The 8,906-nt window shown below is 40.0% G+C and overlaps 1 non-coding gene across 1 annotated transcript; it reads left to right on the forward strand.

Annotated features, from left to right (window-relative positions):
- Window positions 1–3,369: 3,369 nt before the first annotated feature.
- Window positions 3,370–3,460, forward strand: trnar-ucu (transfer RNA arginine (anticodon UCU)). The gene is given in 2 exon segments: window positions 3,370–3,406; window positions 3,425–3,460. It is a non-coding gene; the product is annotated as a tRNA-Arg (tRNA).
- Window positions 3,461–8,906: the final 5,446 nt, after the last annotated feature.

The raw sequence follows: 8,906 nt of genomic DNA on the forward strand, positions 1-8,906 counted from the left end.
ACCGGTTTGAAAACCCATGATCTAACCCATAGCAGCCTAATGCGTGGTATTTCTAGCTACTGGGAAGGGTGCTATTTTATTGTGTATGTATTCACACTGAAATTCAGACGTTGCATTACGGGTTCGCCATCCCTGCCATAGTGTGTGTGTGTGTGTGTGTGTGTGTGTGTGTGTGTGTCAGTCCGACAGAGCAGAGCAGCGGCTGCAGCTGCGTGATTTCCAATGACACCGACACATTCAAAAGAACCGTAACGTCGGAGCTCATCAATACTACAGTCTTTAATCATTTAGCACCGGGGCCCGTTTAATACCGGGTTGGTACACAGCCCTTCTCATGGCCAGTGAAGCAGTGTTTTTTTTTCTTATCTAGTGAAGTGAATGTGCTAACGTTACTTAAAGGTTAAGCTTTCTAGCTGACGTTTTATTTGCGAGTCTACCAGCTCCTCACTTTTGCCATGTTCAGCTTCGCCTATCATACCTGGTGTTCATGCCTTGCAAGAAATGTGGCCATTGCCTCTCTGCTTCTTTCGATTCCTTTTCCTCTCTGTCCCCTGATTTTTGCCTTTGGTGAGGCATTTTGACTCGCTAGTCAGTTTCCGCTTTGCTGAGCTGCAAAATGCACATCAGTGTGTTCCGCACATCTGACTGGCCAAGTGTTTCGACCGCACCATTTTCACAATAACAGCGGGGGAGTGGGGTATCAGATGTCCCACTGCGTGAGGCTTCCTCTAGTTCAACTGCGTGTTGAGCTTTCTTTTCATACTTTCCCTACCATGGAAGATACTCTCAAAAAGTGGATACAAAATATTTGGTGTGAGCAGTTCAGCATAACCCCTCATACTATCGTCTGCAGTCGCCACTTTCAAGAGGAAGATATGAGTGAGCCTAAGCTCCAGGCTAAACGGTCCCGAATTAATAAATTGGACAGTTTACTGTACAACCATGATAATAAGAAATCAATTCTGTACAACATGAAAAACAGGACAAAAATCATTTCACTGATTCTAGGATTTTGAAAATGGGGCGGGGGCCATAAGGAGGCCATGATTATTACAGAGAGGTCTGCTAGGGGGGTCTGGGGGCATGCTTTTAAAATTGGTTTTAAAAACTCAGTTTGTAAGTCAAGATTGAAGCAAATTACAAGGATAAGCTGGGCTATTCATAACAATCCAGCATTAATGTACCACCATATTTGCTACCATTTGCTAGTGACAAATGTATTTTAAAATGAACACAATAGACAACGGTGATGCCTTCTTGCCATGAACACAAGACAATACAGACAACTTTTCCACCCGCCTCACCCCCAAAAGTGCTTCAATATGGACACATTCCTTGAGCATGTGTTCAGTGCAAGAGGGAATGGTATTAGTGAACAAAATAGGGTCCCCTTAATATGCAAAAATAAAGAAAATGCCTGACTGGAGAGAATGGGTACACAACTCCCCCCAACATCACTAGAATGCATCTTTAACACTGTATGTTAAGAAGTACCTTTTACAACAAAGTGTTATGACGTCAAACAAGTATTTACATGCAAAACAAAATCTATGTATTAATGTCTGAACAATAAGTTATGAGTGTAACATTCAATCCCTGGACCCTTATGTAACATTATATACTGTGCAAATATATACAAATAGGTCAAATAAAAAACAGCACTTATTTGTTCAATACATGGCAAAAAGGTGCTAAAATGATTTACCAAGAAAAGAACACAAAAACTTGTGAGCTAAAACATATTTTTTTAACAATCAATAACAAACAATAAATAACATTAACGATTAGTATTATTTTTACTAAAAAGAAAATCATATTTGTTTTAGTTAATATGATTAATGTATATAAAAAGTATTTACTTTGAAAAACCACACTATTAAATGAAAATACATTTTAACACTATAACAAGGTAATATAGTACAAATATAACTGAAGAAACAGTAACAGCTAAACACTCAAAGATAGAGGAGGAGCAACCTCCTCTGCCTCTGTGGACCAGCCTCCTCTGATGTATGGTAACCCTAAACTAGCTATCACCATTCATCAAATTGTCAGTGTCATAGCAGAAATAAAATCCAGCACAGCAAGAGTATTTCAATGGTCAACTTACTGCGCACTGTCTGGTCCTGAGACTGACCTGCAGTGCGCATTGGAGAGCAGAGCGCAGCAGCAGGTGTGTTTGATCCAGAACTGCTCTCTCGCACCTCTATGCACCAGCCTCCTCTGGTATGTAGGTAGGTAGCAGTGGCCACACTGAACACAGGGCCCGATCTGTAATCAATGTATACCAGTGATGGCACCAGTGACTTTTCTAGTCTTAAACCCCCCCCACCAAGAATTGGGTCTGAGTTCATGGTCATTGTGCTTGTACATTAGTGTATGCGTACAGTTACAATTTACAGTATCCTTGTATGTGCTCGCTTTGCTTTGTGGAATGATGTTCGTTGCTTTATTGTTGTGTGTTTCAGATGATCATTTTATCATTTTCAGAGTTAACATAACTATAGATTCAGCAATAATTTGGTGTTCATATGTGTGTAGTGTTATCGCTATTCAATATAGTGTGCCCAGTGTGCATAATGAGAAACATGTTCAGCTCATCTGCTCTGATGTTATGGATATCAAAAATGTCAACCCTCCACAGACACACACACACAGAGACACAGACACAGACGCACTAATAGGGACAAATTTTACTCCCTCAATAAACAGGCGGACAAGGAATAATCAGGACCTGATTTAACTGAAATAATACCAAAAAAGTTTATTGAGCTACAACGAAGCGCTCCGGAGATGGTCACTGGGCAAGACACATCTAAAGTTTTTCTAAAGAACTTGCTATCATATACAAGAGGACTCCCTTTGGTTTCTGGGCAACTAGATGATGGTAATGAGGTACCTCAAACTTTAACACACACGTCTCCTGTGTCTTACATTATGTTCTTTCTATGTCCTTGGATGAAAATGTTTTTCTAAAAATCACCTGCACAGAACTACTGTACCTGTCCTCTCCGGAGCCATACACAAAGCTTAAATTCATATATGGGTTACACAATCTTGCTGCAACAATGGTGGGAATATAATATATTTGGCACTCAGACAGGGCACTGTCCCACATCACACACAGAGACACACACACACAAGCACAGACACACACAGACAGCCAGACAGACACAGACAGTGTGCTTGACAAATACTTCCCCTCACAGTCAAGTCAACATGAGCCGCATTATCTAAAAGAAGAACCCATCATTTCCTTTTGTGTCAATATCAGCGAGACAGGGATTAAAAAACACATCTGAAAATGCTACTTCTACAAGCACGCTGAGATGCCCCGTCATCAGTAGGCGTGCAGAACAGTATGGTGACAACTCTGTGGCGCAATGGATAGCGCGTTGGACTTCTAGTGAAAAGGGCAGTGGTCATTCAAAGGTTGTGGGTTCGAGTCCCACCAGAGTCAGTGCTCACTTCATGAAACTTAGAGCTTGCTGGGCTTCCTCGTGACAGCCAGAGGTATCTTGCAGTCAAGTGCCTCGCTGATGCCTTCACTTCTTACTTTTCTGGAATGCCAACTTTGTCCCAAATCCTTGCTTGACTATCAAGACCTCATACGCTGCTTCTTTTCCTAGCCACTGTCAGTCATGCAACGTGTCAGTTGCATCTCCGGGAACAGCTGGATCAGGTGGCCTTGTACTTAAGGCCATGGACTACTAAGCCGTTGTATTTTGCACCCGTGGCTTTCTATCCCACCATCGTTGTGGGCATTCCTTGTTTGACATTTCTTGACGACTGACGCCGTGTACGTCCAATGGACAGTTCCAAGATTCGCAAGACAGAGCTACTTGTGCATTATTGCCCGCTTAACCTGGCTGCCTCTCGAGTGAGCAAAGCCATTTTACCAAATAGAAGAACCCATCATTTCCATCCGTCTCAAAATCAGCGAGACAGGGATTTAAAAAACACAACTGTAAATGCTACTTGTCAAATCACGCTGAGACGCCCAGTCATCTGCAGGCATGCAGAAGAGTATCTTCGTCGTACAGTTTTGTGGTTCTGTGCCACAATGGATAGTGTGCTGGACTTCTAGTGACACACACACACACACACACACACACACACACAGACACTACAATTCAATATTCAATGTGCAAACAAGTTTAGCCAGAAGAAACAGAACTCTTTCAATCAATAAATCATGAATATACATTACAAATCGATTCAGAATATGCATAATACAATGTAAAAGCCAGACACAGGGATGGAGAGAATCTCTGGTTCCGTTGGTGTCCGGGCTTTATTGTGGTTCACAGGGTAAACGGGACAAAATACAAGGGGTAAAAACAACCAAAACGAAACATCCACACAAAACAGGGTGCTCCGGGCAGTCAGGGTTGGGAGTGTCAGTCCTCCTTCTCAGCGGGTTAGCTGCCTCCATCTGGGAAGGAGAGGGATTAAATAGAGAAGGCACAGCTGCCACTGACGTCACAATCGCCTCGGTGCTCATTGCCCGCAACCGTGAGTCCACAGCCTGTTAGCGAGGGAGTGACAACACAGCTGTGGCACATGAGCACCTCATCAGCAGACGTCAGCAGCAGCCGTGCCGTGACAGACAGCGGCCTGTCACATACAATTGTATATTTCCTGCGTTCCGTTCCTGCACTCTCTCATTCACCCATTCTAGCTGAGGCAGCCAGTGAGCCCACACACGTGCTATCCCTTCCTCTTCCTCTCACTTCACTGCTATATCAGCGATGACATCATAGAAATCTCTCACCTGACAGCAATGACATTACAGAGCACATACATTATGTCTCTCGCCACACTGTCAGTGTTGACTTTCTCGCTCAGTATGCCAGCTCTCCCGGAAACACTGCAATACGTGGATGAGTTTGTACCATTTTTGGATGCTCTACCCTGCTGGGGCGGAGCTGTGATCCAGCTGAAAAGCAGGTCAGGCATGTGGGCACCTGGGCAGCGAAAGATGTATTCGTAATGAAGAGAAACCCAGGTCCAACCCTCCGGTCCAGCCACAGACAGCCACAGAAGTAGTATAGATGGCGGCATCACTTATTTTGACAGCTGGAAGTCCCGCCCTCCCTATGAACCTTTGAACGGGAACTCCTCTCTCCTTCCCAGCACCCCCCTTGGGTTACCATTTGACCCTCCCTTGTCAGCCATCTTGGATGATATCGGCCATTTGTAAGGTCATAGGTCATCTGGTAAGATGGTAGCCATTTTGTTAGGGTGACATCCATCATGGTGAGTGTCCAAGTGCACCTCACCCTGCTGGTGTGGAGATGTAACGTTTAATAGCGTAAACTGTGTTTTTAAGGTTATATTGTTTTCATGATACTGTGTTGGAAAATTAAGAAATAAGAAAATAAAAGTTTTATATATTTTAGGTTATAATGTTTTATGATACTGTTTAAGTAAATAAAAAGAATAAGAAAAGTTATATATATATATATATAGGTTATATTGTCTTATGAAACTGTTTTGGTAAATTAAAAAACAAGAAACATTTTAAATATATATATATATATATATATATATATAAGTTTATATAGAGAATAAGAAAATAGAAGTTTTAAATACATACATATATATATATATATATATATATATATATATATATATATATATATATATATATATATAAGATTATATTGTTTTATGATACTGTTTTAGTAAATAAAAAGAATAAGAAAAGTTATATATATATATTAGGTTATATTGTTTTATGAAACTGTTTTAGTAAATTAAAAAATAAGAAAAGTTTTAAATATATATATATATATTTAAGGTTATATAGAGAATAAGATAATAAAAGTTTTATATTTTATTTTAGGTTAAAATGTTTTATGATTTGTTTTAGTAAATTAAAAAATAAGAAAAATAAAAGTTTTATATATATACAAGATTATATTGTATACATTTAAGAAAAATAAAAGTTGTAAATACACATTTATATTTTATTTTAGATTATGTTTGATTATACTGTTTTAGTAAATTAAAAAATAAGAAAAATAAACGTTTTATATATATTTAAGGTTACAATGTTTTATGATACTGTTTTAGTAAATTAAAAAGAAATATGAATATTTACTCAGAGTGGGATTTGAACCCACATGTGTTTTTAGTTTATATGTTTTATGATTAGGCTTAGGATGATACTGTGTTTGCAAAATAAAAAGGTAAGAAAAAATCAATTAAGAAATGTATAGACTTACATATATTGCATGTCATTACATATATATTTAAGCAAACACAGATAAACACACATACCTATATCTCTTTAGTTTATATTTATCAATAGACAATAGAGAACAACAGTGAAATGTATAGAATTATATCTGTACATTTTGACCAGCACTGTACTTATTATATTTGTTACATTAGTGAATGCTCAAACGTAGCCTTAACATGTATAATATTTAAGAATATACTGCATTTCATTCCATTACACACACACACACACACACACACAAACATATATATATATCTTGTTAGGTTTTATTTATCAATAGACACTAAAGACATGCACACCACTTTTCTTAGAGAGACACAGTGAAGCACTATTTGTGAATACTCATATGTAATAAATAATATATGTATATATGATTTGTTTGTGCTTTAATGTATAGAATTAATAAAATACACACACACACACACACACACACACACACACAATGGTGACTTTTATTGTGACAAACAAGCATTTTACAACATGGAACATAGTCAGAAGTAGAAAAAGATACTCCATGAAATGTTTTATAGATACTTGTAATCATTAATTTCTTGTTCACAACACCAACATTGGACAGAAAGAAACACTGACCTGTACAGAGTAATGTCATTTCCAGCATATTCCATATATATTCTATTCAGTCTTTCACTCTTGGCTTCTTTTTCAAAGTTATACCAGGTTCTGGTGACAAAGTACATCAGGTATCTATTGTAAATAAAGTGAGAAACACTTAAGTTTCTATTCCTTTGGAAATACCTTATTTTTCAAACCTACAAATACATGGTGACAACTGCAAGCATGACACACATACAAAACACAGAAATAGGGACCACATTGCAAGGATATAATAAGCACAAATAGTATTTAACTGCAAATTTTAAGTTTTGTAAAATTATTTATATAACTTCTAGGAGTAATCTGCAAACTACATAGTGAAAATGCAATCAGTCTTCAGGAAACACACACAGCAGACTGAAATAAGCACAACGTCATATTTATGTGAACCAAAACTGCATTCTACTAAACCCTGAAACTCTGAAAAATCACTACAAACTCTGTGTTTTGTAAAATGGCTTATTTCACAGACACAGAAACAAATAGGCTCACCCTCAACATATTCCAACACTTGTTATGATGTAAACTTAAAGGTTTACCAGTAGTACAGGGGTATTATTAATCTATTCATGCAACTTTTAGACACTTGTCTACTACAGAGCTAACAACTGCATTGATAGCGGGTAGCAGGGCTTTGACAATGCTGTGCGGTGGGGTTTAAAATGACTTTGTAGGCCAGGGCTTCAAAACCTTACCCCATTTTAACATTTTCAAATTAGCCTCCAACCCCTAAAATACTAAGACATGTTTTTTTGTATCATATGTATCATGTTGTATTACTATGTACATTAATGTGGTTTATAATTTTGATTTAATTTAATTTTATCATATTTTTAATTACAAATTCATATATATAAATAACAAATACTATATAATAATAGTCATAATAATGCAAAAACATATTAAGCAATCATATTTTTACTTACAAAATAATATATATAAAATAACAATATCGAGCGTGGTATTGACGGTATGGAGAGACCCCGTTCCTCCTCCTCCCGTCCCCGCTGCTGTGCCACGTGTGGCCACCGCATGCTACCGGCTTGGAGTGGTGACGTGATCTGCCCCCTCTGTCAGGGACCGGACCCGCGGGGTCCTAGTCACGTCCTGAAAGACAGGGGGCGAGATGCTGCACCAAGATGGACCAGATCTGTGCCCTACTGGCTGCTCAAGGTTTATTTAGCCGCCCTCTCCTCATGTCATGTCAGGATTGATGGCGAGCCTCCGGACCCTCATTTTTTAGCAGCGCAGTTTCTGAAAGGTGCACGTAGGCAGAGGCCTACCCACGCTCCTTCTTTGCCCGCATGGCGCCTTAATGTAGTGCTGGACACGCTTTCTAAGGCCCCATTTGAGCCCTTGCAGTCATATGACTTAAGGTTTGCGTCACTGAAGACGGCATTTTTGCTGGCAATCACGTCAGCGAGTCACATGCCCTGTCTGTTCACCCTGTGTGTGTCCGTTTTGCAGGAGATGGTTCCAGGGTTACACTTTGACCTAATCCTGCATTCCTCCCGAAGGTGCTGTCTCCTTTCCATATCAACAGGCCTATTGAGTTGATGGCTTTCCATCCTCCACCCTTCTCTTCGGAGGAGGAGAGTAGGCTACACCTGTTGACCTGCTGCGGGCTCTCAGGTGCTATTTGAAGCGCACCAAGGACATTCGATGTTCGGACCAATTGTTTGTGGCCGGGCGCTTTCAAAGCAGTGCCTCTCGCACTGGATTGTGGACACCATTACCACGGCTTATGAGTCAACTGGAGCCCCAGTGCCTGAACACCTGGTGGCCTACTCGACTCAAGGTGTAGCCACGTCGTGGGCCCTTTTTCCAAGGCGCCCCACTGGCAGACATCTGTGCGGCTGCGAGTTGGGTCTTGCCACACACCTTTGTTCGGTTGTACAGGCTGGACGTGACGGGCCCAGTTCCTTCTATTGGGAATCCGGTGTTGGCTTCAGCTGAGTCGCAGTAGCCTGTTAGGCACTGGCTCCTGGCTTTTCTATCCCTGTCTGCCCCTGTTGAGCATGCTTGGGAAAAGCAATGCAGAACC

Source organism: Amia ocellicauda, chromosome 12 (assembly GCF_036373705.1).
Source record: "Amia ocellicauda isolate fAmiCal2 chromosome 12, fAmiCal2.hap1, whole genome shotgun sequence".
NCBI classification, from domain to species: Eukaryota; Metazoa; Chordata; class Actinopteri; order Amiiformes; family Amiidae; genus Amia; species Amia ocellicauda.